The sequence below is a fragment of the Protopterus annectens genome, chromosome 9.part0 (assembly GCF_019279795.1).
Source record: "Protopterus annectens isolate FY-2018-M chromosome 9.part0, PAN1.0, whole genome shotgun sequence".
Lineage (NCBI taxonomy): Eukaryota > Metazoa > Chordata > Ceratodontiformes > Protopteridae > Protopterus > Protopterus annectens.
This window is the reverse complement of record NC_056743.1, coordinates 419,616,650-419,634,577: the sequence shown is the minus strand read 5'-3', so window position 1 is coordinate 419,634,577 and position 17,928 is coordinate 419,616,650. Positions and strand designations below refer to the sequence as shown.

At 36.3% G+C, this 17,928-nt stretch overlaps 1 protein-coding gene across 5 annotated transcripts in view; it reads left to right on the top strand.

Annotated features, from left to right (window-relative positions):
• RHOBTB2 (Rho related BTB domain containing 2) overlaps positions 1–17,928 on the top strand; it is a 323,120-nt gene that overhangs the window by 84,812 nt on the left and 220,380 nt on the right. The window contains exon 1 of one of the 5 annotated variants that reach the window (XM_044082961.1): positions 11,279–11,995. The exons of 3 other annotated variants lie outside the window; for them this stretch is intronic. The gene's annotated coding sequence lies outside the window, so the exon portion shown is untranslated. Of the gene's footprint in view, positions 1–11,278; positions 11,996–17,928 lie in introns of those variants that run through there. One more of the 5 variants, XM_044082965.1, reaches the window with a different exon arrangement.

The window sequence follows — 17,928 nt, the reverse complement described above, 5'->3', positions numbered from 1 at the left end:
GCATTACTTTTAATACAATCATAAGGTGTTCATTTTGTGCTATTAAGTCAATTCTGAAGACAGTGAGTTCTAGACATAAAGATGTGTTAGTGATATTATTCAAAACCTTGGTAAAATGTTGGCTAGATTACTCTTCTAGCTTATACTTGTATTCTGGTTTAGATCTAAATAAGTTGAAGTGAATCCAGAAATACAAACACTGGACAAATTCTTCCAGTGAAAGCATTGTCTTAAAAAAATAGGCATAAAGTGCCTTAATATCTACTCTCTCCATTATAGGCACTTTAAAGGAAATAACATGAGCATACCCGAAAGATGAGATGTTAAGGGCAGTATTAGGCTTCCAGCTTGTGGAACACAATCCTAACAAACTAAAATTTATTTATTTATTTTATTTTATTTATTTATTATTTTATCTCCACTATCATACTAATTATACAGTTAAAGGAAACTAAAACACTAATCAAGAAAAACAATCAATTGTCGTTAAGACAGTGATGGGTATGGAAAGGGAGAGCAGTTTGCAAATCTGGCAATACTAGTGGTAGAGGCTATTCAGTTTCTGAAGGTTAGCTTAGCTTTAATTGATAAAGGAAGGAGAGAGGCATACAGTATGTAGAGATGAGGTGAGTTTTGGGCAAGGATACCGGATTTTTCGAGGAGTGGAGGGTTGAGTCTGTAGAGGGCACCTATCTTTATTTACTGCCTTTGATAGTAAATCAAAAATGATAGTCAAGTTTTAGCTGATTGTCTATGGTACACCCTAGCAGTTTTGTGGAATCGCCAGGTTTAATGACAGTGCCATTGCAGGACACAGGACAATGGTTTTGGGATTTAGGAGGAGACAGTGTTGTTGAAACCATTTTTCTGCAGCTGTGAGTAGGCAGGTTATTTATGAATATGGAGAAAAGGGGGACCTAAAGATGGACCCTTGTGGGGCCTTGATAGTCACTGGGAGTTTGAGGATGGATAGATGGCTGTCCTGACTGTTGCTGTTTTCTGTTTGTCAGATAGGAGTCAAACCACTGCTGCTAGTGAGTTTTTTGTTGATTATGTCAGTGAAGGAGAGAAGGGCAGCAGAGGTACTGTAGGGCCTGGGCTGAAACCATGTTGTGAATCTACAAGCAGTTGTTATTCAAGAGATGATGGAGTTGATGCATTATTTTGGATAGAGGAGATAGAAGGGTATGGAGTGGAATGATATGGGAGATTTCCAACAGGATGGGATTTTTGACTCAGTTATAGTTCTGTTTATTAAGATGAGACTGGGTAGGCTAGTTGGGTTGCAGCTAGTTTGTTGATTTCAGCTGGTAGCGGGATGGGGGAGTCATGGTGTTTGCCCAGAGAGGTGACTGTTTGAGAGAAGAAGTCAGAAGTGTTGGCTGGCTATTGTCAGCTTGGGTTTGAGCTAGACTAGCTGGGGTAGGTGTTTTGGTGTGTTCCCCTGGATGGGTAATTTGTTATTCCTGACCAAAAAATTTTTTGGGTTTTGATTTTTAGTGATAGTTAAGGTGAATGGAGGGTTTTGGAGATATGCAGGAGTTAAGTGTTTGTGGGACTTGAAATACTTTTAGGTTTTTTTGCAGTATTAGATCAGAAGTTAAGCAGGGTGGAAGAGAAGGAGAACACAGGAGAGCTATGATAGAGGTGCCCCTATGTGGAGGAAGTAAGATTACAGGAAAAACTGAGTATTACTGGCAAATACTCCACAAGCATAAAAAGTGTTATCTCTGCTTCATTAATGTATGTAGTTTTTTTCCAAAATTTCACATGAAGAGAATGTTTTCTAGTGGTACTTCTTACAGTTTGTGGAAAGACCTTTACATCTCTTGGGTTTAGAAAGCATTGACTGAGGAGATTTAGGAGATGAGGAAGGAGCCTTTGGTCTAGCTGCTGCAATCTTCCAAACATTAAATTAGTCCTGAAGTGCCTTTCTCTTACAGCTTTTTGTAACTGCACTAAATTCATACAAATTGAACACTTTGGAAGGTTGTGAGAAGCTCATGCCTAAACACCTCAGATGTCTGACTACAGGGGTGAATTTGTTTGCTTTAGGGGTACATCTTAAAACAAACCATTACCATTGAAGTAGAGAAAGCCACAGTGACACTGCTTACAGAAAGAATTAACTATTGTTGAAAGGATATTTAAAATAATTTATTTTAATTAAGACAGAGAAAGAAAAGAAAGTGTGGAAACTAAAGGCATTAAATGAAGAGGACATAAAAAGTATTTGTTCCATATCTGTGACTTTATAGTCTTGAAGCTGCCCAAGGTTATTTGTTATTGCCAAATGTTTTCATGTCAGTTAAAAACTAGAGATTTCTGTTTGAGCAGTGCATTTTAGGGGTTGGGGATATGGTTTATCATCTTTGTAAAGTTTTGTGTGCCAGCACTAATGAATGCACCACCCTATCTGTTCCTGCAGGTAGAGCTGTACAAAATCATATCACAGCTTTCTTTTAGATTCTTGTTATTAAGCAGGAGGTGGTGGTGCCCAAGAGATTACTGTAGAAAGGTATGAGTGACTAAAAGTCTTCATTCTCATAGTCAATTCCCTCATCTCTGCATTTGCTGACTGGATGACTCTGTGCAAATAATTTACCCAGCTAGTAACCCAGGTCATCCCTCTAAAGACACACTTTAGCTAGTAAAACAAATGAAGTCCATCCCCTGCTGAAGAATGTCTGTCATTGACACAGCATATGTGGATTATGCAAAATCATTTAACACAATTTCTTTTATTTATTAATTTAAATGTGTTGACCTGGGTAGAGCAGTGATCCAAAAAAACATATATTAGGCTCAGCTGCAGTACAAAACACCTAGCAATCAGGTATCAGACATGCAGAAGCATATAAAAAAGTAAAATACAAAACATTCTGTCAGTAAGATATACATTTTGGTAGAACAGACAAAAAAACAACATTTCTGTTGTATTTAAAACATTCAAAGAGTTTTTTTTTTACAAATATTCATCTGGAAGTGTTAATTAATTGATTCCTGTCATAAGAACGATCAAACAAATGATCTATACAGAAAAGAACAATCCAAAAGATCAAAACAATAAAACCACAAAATACACTTTAAAGTGTTTTATGAAGTGAAGCAAGCTCCCCCCCCCCCCCGAATCCCCACACCCCCTGCTAGTGATATATGCTAACTCTGAGATCATACTACATTGGAAAAAAGGGCAAAATCCAAATCCCCAAATAATACCAAAAACTACCATAAAAGCAGGTTTGATATTCTGAAATTCAAACACATGAATGTTTAATATTTCAGACATTTGACCAGTTTTGACAGTTACCACATTGTCTGCTTTCATGTGAAAGGCCTTGCTGAGGCAGTTCTGTTTCGTATTTCTTCTGGAACATAACTTTGACATATTTGCCTTATACACATATACAATACCCTCTATACAGTCTGCAGTCTTTCCCACAGACTACAAAGAATCTTAGTTCTGATGTTTTACTAACAGTTTCAGCTTTTTGTCGTGATTTCTGTATTCTGCCTTTACTTTCAATCTTTGTATATGACAGTCTACTGCAGTTTATATTATATTATTATTTCTGTATTTGTTTAACAATGTCTATGATTTCATTTAATTTATGGATGTTTTTCAGCATCAGCATTGTCAATGAGGTAATAAATCTGCCTTTCAGCATTCTGCCTATCAACAGTTGATATGTGAGATTTGGTCCCTGTCGTGGAGTATTTCTATATTCCAGAATTTCAAAATGGCAATATGTATAATTTTTAACATACCACCTTCTTGTTAGATCCTTCACTGGTTGGATAACTCTGTCCAATTGTCCATTAGACTTCGGATAGCATGGATAGGACATTATATATCCAAATTCCTGAGTGTTGTAGCATTGTGGACCATTGCCAAATACAAGGCTATCAGGTAGCTCCTGGCTCAAGAGGATTGACCTTAATGCACTAAGCATACTTGCACTTGTTATGCCAGTTAATTTCAGGTAACTTGGAATAATTATACATTCACATGTGACATACTGCTTCTTTGATTCCATTCACATGTGACATATGACATACTGCTTCTTTGATTCCATTCACATGTGACATACTGCTTCTTTGATTCCATTCACATGTGACATACTGCTTCTTTGATTCCATTCACATGTGACATACTGCTTCTTTGATTCTGTTCACATGTGACATACTGCTTCCTTGATTCAATTCACATGTGACATACTGCTTTGATTCCATTCACATGTGACATACTGCTTTGATTCCATTCACATGTGACATACTGCTTTGATTCCATTCACATGTGACATACTGCTTCTTTGATTCCATTCACATGTGACATACTGCTTCTTTGATTCCGTTCACATGTGATATACTGCTTCTTTGATTCCATTCACATGTGACATACTGCTTTGATTCCATTCACATGTGACATACTGCTTCTTTGAGTCCGTTCACATTTGATATACGGTTTCTTTTATTTGGAACAAATCTGAAACTATCTGACTAAAAGGAAGATCTGGAACTGGATTTGTTCACATGCCTTCTTCAGGGTCGTTGTGCTTTGGTATGCACTACAGATGGTAGAATTCTGAAGTACTCTATTTGACTTGACATCTCTGGACAAAACATTATGTCTCCTGCCATTTCTTTGCATTTTATTATTTGCAATATGTAACCCATGCATCCGCTTGTGTATTTCTGTTATTTTTCCCCTCAATTGTTTGAACTGCTATTTTGTTAGTTTTCAACATCAAATCTTGGACGTGACATATTTCGTACCTAAAAGACAAATAAAACTTAATTTCTTTTCTTCCTGATGATTTTTGCTCAGGCTGTCATTTCACAGCATTTCTAAGGCAATATCAGTACACTTCTGAAATTCTGCAACCTTATGCCCTGTCATTTGTAATGTGCACTATAAAATTCCGTAATCTTTGTCTTGACAATTTTTTCATGCTTCTTTTGTAAATATGCTGTTTTCAACATATCTGTTATGCGTACTTCTTTGTGTAGTTTGCATATGGCTTTTAAATCATCCTCTGTTATCATGGAGATGTTTTGCTGGAAGACCTGTTAAATATGCTTTGTGATAGTTTCAGAGCTTTTCTTGAACTTCTTCACCATAGACATCATCATTGAATTCATTGCATCCATATACTGTTGTTAATGGCTCCTTTTATATCTCTGTGTTTTTCTTTAGGGCATCTATAAATGCTCTTGACTTAGTGCCAGCTGACCTGTTCTCTTATTGGATCTCAACTCTTATACCATTCTGATGGGCTTCAAAATTTGTGAATAGCTTTGGATTTCCAAACTCTAATCTTGTTCTAGGCTACTTCTTGTAAACAACTTTCTTAAAAGCATGGGTACTCAAGTATATTGGATATAAACTCAACGGAACACTGTATCTTTACTAGAAACATCTATAATGTTTGATTGTCTTCTGGCTTTGACATTTGCACAATAGATTGGATATTTTCTCTGGTTTAGGATTTAGATCCTTGGTTCTACTGTGAAATGTGGACTTATACCACACTGAGGAACTTAAACACCAAAATATAATGTCTGAAACACAGAAAAAAAAACAATGTACGCATTTTTTGCAGTGTGGCAAGGCCCCAGCATCCCACTGAATTTATATATACCAACTCCACAGTCGCACCAATTTAAAGAATAGAGAAATCTCCAAAAAACAAGTGAATCATTGCCAGCACACACTTAGAAATCACACTGGAAATGATTTCCTATGGAAAGTAGAGAATTATGTTATGTTCTTTAGTTTTGTTTTTGATTTTCCCTTTGGGCTACTGAAACTCAATGAATTTCTTTTTTGACCATCTGTAAAGGAGCCTTAAATTCTTATATGTTAAAATCAGACCTATACATTTCAAACTTGTCACTGTTTTAAACACGGTCTTATTTAACTTGAAATTATATTGATTTAATCTAGTCAGCAGCTATGCCAGTCTTTTGTTATGCTCTTCCTTTGTCTGACCTCACACAAATGTATCATCAGTTATGTTTGCAACAATTTCAGGTGTTCACTCACTTGAGGAACAACTCTCTGGATGATATCTGCTGGTGAAAAAAATATAAGGAAACGTCTAAGTAATCTTTACCTTCCAAATGACATATTAAATTTACACAGTGGACTTTTCTTGATCTAGCTTTATCTGTCAGAACCCCTGGTTTACATATATACAGTTAATATTTTGCATTATTGGGACTATTTATTGTACTGTACATAACCAGTAATGTTCCCTGTTAACTACATAATTCAGATATTGCAGATTAATATAAATGCAAATCTAATCTTTCAAAATGCAAATATCTTCTTTCTTCCCGAAAGTGCCAATGATATTTACTAATGCTTTTGTTTCTAATTGCTTTTTAATGCTGCTTGACCTTTCAGTTCTCGTTAGCACCCATTCAGCTGACGTTCCGAGTGCTACATGCCTTTTTAAGAGCATTAATTACTGGTCTTGTATCAGGTTTTATTTGTAGAGGATATTCGCCTGACAAGCTTCCAAACCACTGAATAAATCATCAGAGTCATCAGGATATGGGATTTTTTTTTAGAGACGCTGGTTAATTCAAGTTCTCTGCTAATTATATGTCCACCTGCATTTCTTTCACATTATAGCTCCTTTCTCATCTGTTTCTTATAGTGCTGTGATTATTTATGTGATGCTGTGAACACAATTTGTCTACACTCCTGTATGTCATTTACTGACTCTTCTTCATAATGGGAATATTTATATAACTGTTCCAGTGCCATATTGCAGGGTGTTTCTCCTAGGCCATTTATGCCATTAGATTTGTTAAATGACTTTATTGTTATACTTGGGTATCTTTTGTCTTTTTGTCCATTAACTGTCTCAATGTCTGTTATTTTGCTGTCTTTGTCTTTATCCTGTGGTCATGGTGGCATCTGAAAAGGGTCTTGTAGTAGCCCACACACCCAATTATCAAACAAAAATAAATAATTAAATACATAAATTTCAGTACTATGGCTTTGTACGGTATCACAGATGTCTCTGTAACTTTGTGAATGATTCTCTCTATCTCTCTGTTGTTGCTCAACAAAAGGATAAACTACATCTCTAAATGTGGAAAAATACCTATTCATACCTTCCATCTCCTTACTCTCCCTTCTTCACTCACTTCCTTAGTTCTATTAATTTCTCTCCCCTGGCTTTCTCTCTAAATATGCCCTAAGCCAGATTTTCTCTCACTTTGTATTGCAAATCCTCTTTGTATTATACTTACCTTTAATTTCTCTAAAATTGGTTCAAATTTCTTTAACTACAGCTATACACTGCTTAACATCCTTCTGCATAACATGCATATTGTGCTAAGCAGACATAAATGTGATCGGCCATTATACTGGCGGACATTAAGTGAAGCACAATACAAAATATAGGGTATTTGCTTAATGCCCAAACCACTTAATGTTCTATGGGATAAATCCTATCCCAGATGTTAAGCAATGCATACATGTATTAAATCATTGTTATATAACTTATATCTATTAGTAACCAATGTTTTCATATTATGTCTAATTTGCTATAATTATTTAAACTGTATTTGTTTTTGTGATATTTAAAGACTGTAAAATTATTATTCTTAAAATGTTTTTGTAATACTTTGAAGCTTTTTTTCCCCAGGCATCTGCTGAAAATGGGCTCCTGTCCAGTCAATCTTTCCCGGTAATGAAATGTCATCAAACAAATCAAATACCTGTATAACTTTTCCCCAAGCAAAATGCTCTAATATTAAACATTGAACTTCATATTTTCAGCAAATCCACTTGTAGTGAGAAATAAATCAAATGTCTATATCCCAGACTTCCAGTTGTCTGCCATGCTTCCTTTTAGCAAAAGAACTGCAGAGGATGAAGAGCCATTTTCCTTCAAAGAATTATGATTCTATACCTCCAAGCACATTAAATCTTAGCAGCAAACAAGTTTCTTTATTTCTGCAGATGTATTTCTCCAGTCCTGGCAGATTTTATAGTAAGGAATATAACATTTCACTTTTTTTTTCATAAGTGACCACAGAACGCTACTATGTTCCACCACAGGTTGAATGAGACTGATGAGAAAATCTAGCAGCGTTCATATGAAACACGCTACTATGATTTTATAACTTTTACAGAAGTGTTACATATGGATATCAAATCATAAAGTGGTGTTTAGCAAGATGCCAAGATACTTACATTGATCTCCCTTTTCAGTCGGTTTGGTCTGTCCTCTAGGTCCTTTAACTCTCCAAAACAATATCTTTGACTTTGATGGCACTAATTGCAATACCATTACTATGAACTCAGTATATCATCCATACTGTCCAAGGTGGCCTACAAGATAGTATTGTCAGTTTCACTGGCTATTATTTTGCCTACTCTAATGTTACCAATGTAATGATATAAAAACCGAACCACTTAAGGTCATAATTATACTATATATAGAAAGACATGCATCTAGAGCATTTCTTCCTGGGCCTCTGCTGAAAATTGGCTTTGTTCCAAGTCAGACTTTCCCAGTTAACAAATATTAAATAAATAAATAAATAAAATAATATATATTAAATAAGTGGAGATTCAATATGGAGTCATGGGACTTTCCTGATTAAGGCTGTTCTGACTGTTCCTTTGCCAATCGGCTTCATCGTCAAACCCCCTTTTCCCATTTTCTACATGGGGTTAGGGTTTTAGGTCAACGGTCACCATCTTTCTTGATTCAGTGACACTTTCCCATCTTTTCAACAGTCTTTCCTGACTGTCACAAGTCTTTAATAACACAATTCTTCCATATTTTTGCTGGATGTCCTCATTTCTCTTGCCTTCTTCCTGTCTGACCAAAGTCATCTTCACCAGATTTTCTGCTTTTCTACACATTTGTCTGAACTGGAGCTACTTGGGCTTCTGCTCTAATGTCTTCATTTGTCCTATGGTGAGCATCCTACCACCCATCTCAGGCACTTTATCTACATCACCTCTATCTTCGCATCTACTCTGGCTCCACTGTCCAGGTTTCTGTACCATACAGTAGTACTGTTTGCACCACTGTTTTGTACACCTTACTTTTCACCTTCTTTGACATTCTTCTGTCATACACTATCCCTTAAACTCTGTATCAGATGTCTACCATTCCTCTGACTTTAACTTTGACCTCCTGATACTTCAGTGATCCATCATGTTCTGTAGACAGCTAGCTATTCAATCAAGTGGCATGACAACCTGAGCTTTTACATTTTATTAAGTAATCTTTTGAAGACTTACAGTGTCAAAAACACTTGAAAACGTCTATACACATAGCATGTATTTGTAGGCTGCCATTCAAGGCATTAAATAGATATTATCTAAAACATATTGCAGGTTGTGCCTGATCTATCCCAGTTATATGTGTATGTGTTAATCTCAGTCATTTCAGACACTCTCAATTCTTCCCAGAAGACACTGGCTACTAGTTTTTCTATCAGCTTGTTTATTTTAGAGGTAATGGGTCAATCATTCTTTACTTCAGCCCTAACACCTTTATTTTTGTAGACAGATAACCTCAGACATTTTCATACATCTTAGAAAGTTGTGTCTTTAAATGATGCTTAAATCAATAATTGATAAGGCACAGCTATCTCAGTTTCTTCAGTCTCTGCTAGGTCATTTAGGTCAGCTGATTTCTTATATCAAGTTTACAAAGTTCACCTAATAACCTAATTGCTGTTTACTCCCTGATCCTGTTTCTGACTATTTAACTGAAATTACTTTTAACTTTTTACAGTGTCTTTTCTGTTATTCTTCTCAACCCCTCTAAAGAAAAATCTCAGTGACTTGTATACGTTTGCTGCCTTTCCTTCATTATTGAAATCTATTTTAAGGTGTGCTGTTCTGTTTTGTATTATTAATAATTTTCAAACACGATTGTTTTTTTTTCCCTACCACTTGTTTAATTTGTTATATTAAAGAGTTTAACATTTCCTTTATAGTGGGTGGGCCTTTTTTAATCGTAGGCTGTAGGGTAGATAAGCTATTGGCTCTGCACCTTGATTTTGTTTGTCTACTACAGATGATTTTACATTTAATGTTTTGGGCATGCTTCTTGAGTAATAGCTCACATTCATTAAAGTTCCTTCATCAAAATCAAGGGACGTTAACTTGTCCTTTTAGTATCACAGTTGATATGAACTTGCAGCTGGGAACACGGTGGCATTTGCATCCCTTAATCTTTGAACAAGGATACCACATTTGAACCAAAGGACGTTTGAACAGCACATGCTAAGAGTGGGAAGCTCATGATTTTAATAAGAACGGTCACATAACGGCATAAAAAAGGTGTTGTTAGGTGCTTTCCACTACAGAGATCACTAAAAAAATCAACTGTTATGAAGAGTACTCCTTCTGCAAGAGTGTAGCTAGGTATACTCACTGTGTACTAGGTAATCGTTGATGAGTCAAAGGTCATGGAATGTTTAGAATTGTCAAAACTAGGGTCTTATAGACTTATATAAAGCACGTTTACATGAAATGAATGCATCTCTAAAATGGCTTTTTATTAATGAGTGCATTTTTTCAATTATAAGTGGGCTGTGTGTGTGTGTGTGGGGGGCTGACAGCCTGAGGTATGAGAACAAAATACACATTTCTGGCCGCACTCTTGGCCTGTTGTGTACACTGTGATGTGTGCAGATGTTTACAAAGCCTACCCAATTTTACCTCCTTACGATCAGGAGAGTTGTTAAGAGGTATTTGAAAGAACACTGTTTCATCACAACTGCATTTCTTAATTACTAACTGTAACACTTTAGTTATTTATTTATTGCGTGTTTTGTACTATTTGTATCTATTTTAAACATAATTAATATATTGGAATGGCAACAGATACTGAAATTGCACATACAATCACGGGTGTAATTTTCAGAATTTTATCTCATCGTAAAAACGGATTTTTTTAAGAACAATAAAGTTTATATTTCTAAGTAGACGGATCTATCTCCTAAACGTTTTCAATTTTGCCAGTGCTCCTTTGCTGAACAATCATATCTATGTTGCTCCCACGCACTAATTAATACAAGTGAATATTAATGCAAAGGAGCTGAATACAAGCAGTTCTTTTCTACCAGAACTGAAAAAAAATTCTTATATCAAGAATTTAGTAGGTTTGTGAACCTGTAACTTGGATAAACACAAACACGCGCGTTTGCAAAGGGCTGCACTTTATTATGTGTCATAATAACAGCTCACGCGCTGTGCTTAACATTCCCTAGTGTGCACGTAACAGTGACGCCACTACACCTGTGCAAGGGCAGTGCTCGCCCCTTTCACTGCCAGCAGAGCCCTAGAGCCAGTGACCAGGGCACGAGAAACTCCGTTCTTGCCTTCTTCGCGTAGCATTTTATGAATGAGAGCAAAGCGCTGCCTGATGACGGCGGGGCCGAGATGAGCACCGGGTTAGGCTTATTTCCTGCTGAGGAGAAGGAGGATGAAGGTAGATAGGAGAAACTTCGCTGTGATATGCAAGACGAAATAGCTATAGGCTTTCGTGCTGTACCTCGAATGGCAGCTTTTACCCAAATACCTGCCCAAGAACACTCCAGGTTTGATTCCAGGTAGGCGCATAACTGGAGTAGGCAGGAACCCTAGCGAACTGCCTTAGGCTGAATGGTACTTGTTCTCCGGTGTGGGACCTCGCTGCTTCACCTTATTTTTGGCTCGCTTCTCGCATTACAGCTGAGTGAGCTGACATGTGGTGGTCGCCACCCTGGGGCAGGAGCCTAGAAGGCACAACTGCAGGGCCATCGCGAGCCCGCCATCCTTTCCGATGTCCCGGTATGATTTTCATTTCACGTTTGGGAGTATGTTTTGGCTGGACTCTCGTAGGTGTTGCCTAGCAACTGGACCAGTGCATTCTGACATCAGTTAGGTTGCTGTGGAAACAGCCGATTGCTGTGACAGGAGGCAGAAAAGCATCACACAGCAACCTCCATTTTCCTGACTTTAGAGGTGAGCCCGAATTGTCAGTGATGCTTGTATTGTGTATTTATATGTTTCACCAGCCTGTATCTGTAAGGCTAGTCTCATATACTTTTTAAAAGTCATGCACCATACATACCTTTTTGCTTTTATCATATTCAACCTCGTATGTTTACAATACTGGCACAATGATGTGTTTTATTTTATTAGTGTTTTAGTAACTTGTATTTACGTTTGCATGCAGTTCATTTAGCTTTGCGACCAGTTAACTATTTTATCATGTAGGTAGGTGCAGTAGGACTGTTTATATTAACAGGCTTGGTAATTGCTAAACGTGTATCTCTGTATAAAACTAATAAGCCACTATACTGTTTCTCTACACGTGGTAATTATTAATTTTATTTTTTGTACTGGTTGGTACTATGTGCTTTGTATTGAATGCTTGGAACAAACTGATGAGGTCTGTTTACTTCGCCTTTTCATACTGTTGTACATTTCTTTAGGGAGGTAATTTGCACATTCACTGATCACTACAAAAAATTTGTTGCAGCATTGTTTAACATAGCCCAGAAAATGTGTCTGTTAGATATTTAATTTGTAAACATGTTTAACTTGGTCTCATAAATAATGTACAATTAAATGGACTTGAATTGTTGCATCATATGTTTACTTACGCTCTGTGTATGTATTATGTCTGAACGGTTGTGCGGACAGAAGTTGCCAACTAAAATAAATGCAGTTTATTGTGCCATTTTGGCACTGTTGCAATAATCTTTTTTTAAGTAGTGCAACCACACTGAATATTCTGTTCATTTTTCAATGGCTGGCATTTATTTATTGACATTTGTTAACCCAGGAAGTCCAACTGGGCATGTAACCTCTTGTCAGCAGAGGAGAGTAGGGAGAAAAGCTCCACAAAAAAAGTTGCATTTTAACCTTTGAAGAAAATTGGCTAAGCTTAAAATGGCCTGTAAGGGCAGCTAGCCTAGTGTTCACCTATGAACAACATGCATAAGAATACAAAGAAGAAAATTTTAAAAATTGAGGATAGCAGAAACAAAAAAGTTCCGTACATAAATTATGTAATACATAATAAAAAAAATGTTAATTTGGTGACACTGCACAGCTTCCTATTGACAGTATAGTGTGTATATAACTATTAATAATCCAGTTAGCTATGGACATTACACAATTACCCCGAGAATAAGATAGACTTTCTCTGAACTATTTTACAGCACTAAGTACAGAAAGAAATGCTTCTTTACTGTTTGGTCTTTACTTCCAGTGACCTTTAGATAAGAATCAGTGATTTGTGTGTGTAGTATTACTTTCTAGTTCTTGCTGTAGGAAACTGAATGTTCAAGAATTATCTTAGAGCTTCTGAATATGTTAGTAGAAATTGTGTGCATACAGTACACATCATTATATATTGCAGTCTCTTTCTGTCTCTAGCAATCCAAAATGGAAAACACATTAAGTGAATGCCAGTTCTCTGAATTAAATTCACCAAAACAACTTCCAGGGAAGCTGGAGTTTTCTCTTTTCTCCACACTTTTGTGACTTTGGAGTAGATGTGCATAATTTCAAAGCAAGAGGGAGTGTTCCTGTGAAAAACAAATGTATGCTGACGTTTGCTAGTAGTAGTTTTGGAAAATTTAATTCTGATGATCAGAAGTTGCTTAAACTGCTGTCATTCAACCAACATGGACCCTAACAATATTATAAAGAAGTAAACATTTTACACAGATTGGAGGAAATGTATGAATTTAGTTCCATAACAGACATGGTTTCCCTTCTCTTCACCCCATGCTGTTTTGTTTCCAGTGCAGTAATGACTTGCTGCAGGCTTGCTTATTATCCCCTTTGAAAACATGGTATGGAATGAGTTCTTACAGCTTTTAAAGACCGTTGGAAGCATGGCCTGATACAGGGTCTTCATTAACTATATATATGTTTTTTTTCTTTTAGGACTTGTTTAAATCTCTGTTATCCTGGTTGCCATTAAAGCTACCAAAATGTTTTCTGTTTTAAAACAGATTTAGTTAACTTTCTGATGTCAGTGCAGTATTTAGAATGAGTTCTCATAAATAGTGTGTAGAGCAATGTTAGTGTCTGTTTTTGCTCTGGTGAGACTGTTTCATTTAGAATTCTGCTGGCTGTTGCTGGAAACTTGGCATTTTGTTTTATTACAGTTACGTTGTGCCACTTGCCAACATTTGAAATCCAACCACATTAGTATTGGTTATCTGCACACAACATAACTTGCATGGTGCAGTTCAGCAAGCTGAAACTAAGTACACCGTTATACAAACTGGCATATAAACATTAATAAAGTTGTGCAGTCTACTTTCAAACAAAATCACATAATATCCATTGGAGGTGCAAAGTATTAAAAAAAACTAAGCATCAGCTAGTTCTGTTGGCCGAGAGGGATGAGGTCCTCACTATGGCCAGGTTGACCTTAATTTGGTTAGCAGCTTGGGTGCTTGCTGGAACTACAGAGGGAAAAGAGGAGTGATGTGGTACTGCAAGCTTACCTGTCTTTGGGGAAGGAGAGTGGGCTACATGCATAGAACACACTCACCTGTGGTAGAGATCCCAGTGGAGACCAGAGACCATACAGGAGTGCTGGCTGTTGGGAGTTATGCCACTTGCAGGAGTGAATGACACTTTCTTCCTATTGCCCCTTGCACATCAAAGCATGGAACATGTCACTGGGCATGTGCAGTGGGCTTAGGACAAAATATAAAGAATCCTATGTAAATAATGGCCCCTTTCAGATGGCTGTTACCTCCAGTGAAGGTTGAATAAACTGAGCATTGGACCAGTAGGGGCTGATGGTTAGAATGCAGTGGGAAAAAAATAAAATAAAATAAAGTGGCAACTACTAAAATTAATGCACATAAATTAGCAAACGATAAATTAGGCAATTATAAACCAACCTTTTTGTCAGTTATGTTCTGCAGAATTGTTTTACTTGCTTAAAATTCAATTCAGCAAATATGAGGAGAAAAAGAAAGCATGAACTGAAGTGTTTCGTCCCCCTCTCCTCATTAAAAAAAAGTTCTATATCAGATAATTTTTTTTCGAAAACTGCAGGTGTCAGACGTACTTAATTCTATTTTATTTTAAATTATTTCATTTACTTATTTATTCCTTTTACAGGATGGTTTCGCTGGGTCAATGCCCCCTTTTAACTAGTGTCCCAGGGAGAAAAGGTCAACGGTTACAATAAGATTTAATTCATGTAACCTGTGCATTGTTCTATGATTATACAAAACAAGTACATGGAGTATTTTCATCAAGTATGAGGGGATGTAGGCGTCCCTGAAAATGGTTAAAACACGTAGGGGAATGTCATTGACAGATCACAGTAGTAAGGAAAGTAGCGAGGCAAAATGTGAAATTAGGCAACTAAGAAGAGAGGATGGGAAAGGAGAGGTGCCAAGGGAGAGTAAATATGAAAATGAGGAAGAAAGTAAGATACTGATAGGGAAAATGGTAAGAAGGAAGGACAGAAATTAGAACTAAAGAGAACTACACAAGTATGTGCTCATTAAAAAGAAATAAGGGAAAGGCCTGTGTAGCATATAGTCCGAATGTAACAAAGTGGCAGCTCAATGTAAGATTTTTTGGGGTTAGTCAATGTTTAAACTTAGTTTTATTAGTAATTTCAGGTGGGAGAAAGTTCCGGAGGTTTGCAGCATGTACTACATAATGTGATTTGCTAAAGTGGTTACTGGATTTAGAAATTGCACTGTTTTTCATTTCTTGAGATGTGAAGTTTCTCCATGAAATGTATTGTGCTATTGAACTGATAATGGCAGAACTCTTATTTGGATAGTTTAGTACACAACATGATTTTCAGTTGGGAGTGGTTCAGAATGACTTCGTTACAATTGCTGGATAAGTAAATAGTGATGTGTCCTGTAAGGAAGATTAGTAGCAAATCTTATTGTACTGTCAATTTTTTCCCATATTTGTTGGTAGATAACTTACTGATGTTTGTTATTACCTGAATTTGCATGGAGTAGGCTGGCAAATTGTAGTTTTCTGGAGTAAGCTGTAGTTTCATTCTATATAACATCCATATTTTTGTTATTGTTTTGGGCAGCAGTAGAATTATCATGCTGTTCACATTTAACTCCTAATAGTTTTGTTTGATTAATCTCTCATGGTGGAGGGTGGGTATTGGAAACTATCATCATGGATAGTTGGTGTAAAAGGACAGTTTTATTGGTGAACACCAAAAGTCCATCCTTTATATATTTATAGCCTTTATTTTTTTAAAGCAGTTTGAATTTGAGTTGTTCTGTGACTTTTGCATGGTTTATCAACATGAATATTCAGTCTGTGTCAGAGAAGTCTTTGATTTTTCTAATCCAAATGAAGACAGTGGGCATGGGTGGTTTGATTTGTGTCCAGAAGATGTAGTCAAGGTTATTGTCACTGATGGAGTTGGGATATTCCAGAGTGAACAGTGTGAGAGATGTTTGATGTTAAGACAATGTCGAGTAAGCTGTTTTGTTTTTGAGCTTTTATCATGTCTTATAGGCTCAATTATAAATTGTTAGACCGGAGAGATTTACATATTGCTGTTAATTATTGTTTGGCTTTTTGTTTAATGTTTCAAGCCAATCAACATTAATATTATGTCATACATTACTATAGAAGTAACCCAAGAGAAGATATCTTCCAGGGTGTTCATGCATTTTGTGACCTGACTGACAAATATGGTTCAGAATGTAAAAAAAGTAATTCTTTTTCTCTGTGGTTGTGGAACTATAGTGTTAAGTTATTTTATGTTATGATGATGTGATGGAAGCCCATCACATGGAATCACATTGGTGCCTGCCCCCCCAAAAGTCCTCTTTGTGTGTATTTAGTGAGGTGTGAATGAAATTGTCAATGAAATGAATGCGTATCAAATGCAGTTTCGGTCAAATGAGTTTTAGATTAAATGAAGCACTATTTTTACTTGTTTATGAAGTGAAATGGAGATTTATTTAAATTAAATCACACACACATGCACACACATATATGTATATATATCTGTATATGCGTATATATTTTATAAACATAAATATGTACGTGTGTGTGATATATGGTTCCCCTTCAAAACATCTAAATCTAATAATATCAAATCTCAAAACACAAAGACCAAAACAGTGAAAACTCATAACATCGAATTTCATAACATTGAAAATGTATAACATCGAGTAGTGTATCACTATAAGATGTTGCAGTTTTTATTTATATAGTTATTTTTTATATAGTGTAGGAATTTATACTATTTATATAGTGTTTATTTTCTCACTCTGTATGTGTTTTTAGGCCATGCAGGTAAGTGATTTAGAAATTGTGTATACATCCTTTATGGTGATTGCAATACAGTGAGATTAGGAAATTAACTTTTTTCCACTGTAGTGCGATCTCGGAGTTGGTATATTTAATGTACAGGGGGTATGGGGAGCAAAGGCCCCTACATGGGGTATGCAGGAACTTGCCTCCCTGCAGAAATATAGTAAAATGTGTGTTTGTTAGTTTGCTGCTGTTACAGGTGGAGGGGATGTTATTTACATGTGCTTTGTAGTTTTCAATGATGTGATGCAAAGTTTCAGTGTTCTGAGTTTTCGATGTAAGTTTTCAATGTTTTGGGTTTTCGATGTTATGGGCTCTGTGTTTTGAGATTCATTGTTATGATATTTAGATGTTTTGAAGGGGAACTATATATATATATATATATATAATCCATACAGTTGATCAAGTTGCCACAACATTGAAACTAAAAAGACTGAGACGAAAACATGGAATGGACACAAACAATGGCTAACAAACATGGAATGGACACAAACAATGGCTAACAAACATGGAATGGACACAAACAATGGCTAACAAACATGGAATGGACACGAACAATGGCTAACAAACATGGAATGGACACAAACAATGGCTAACAAACA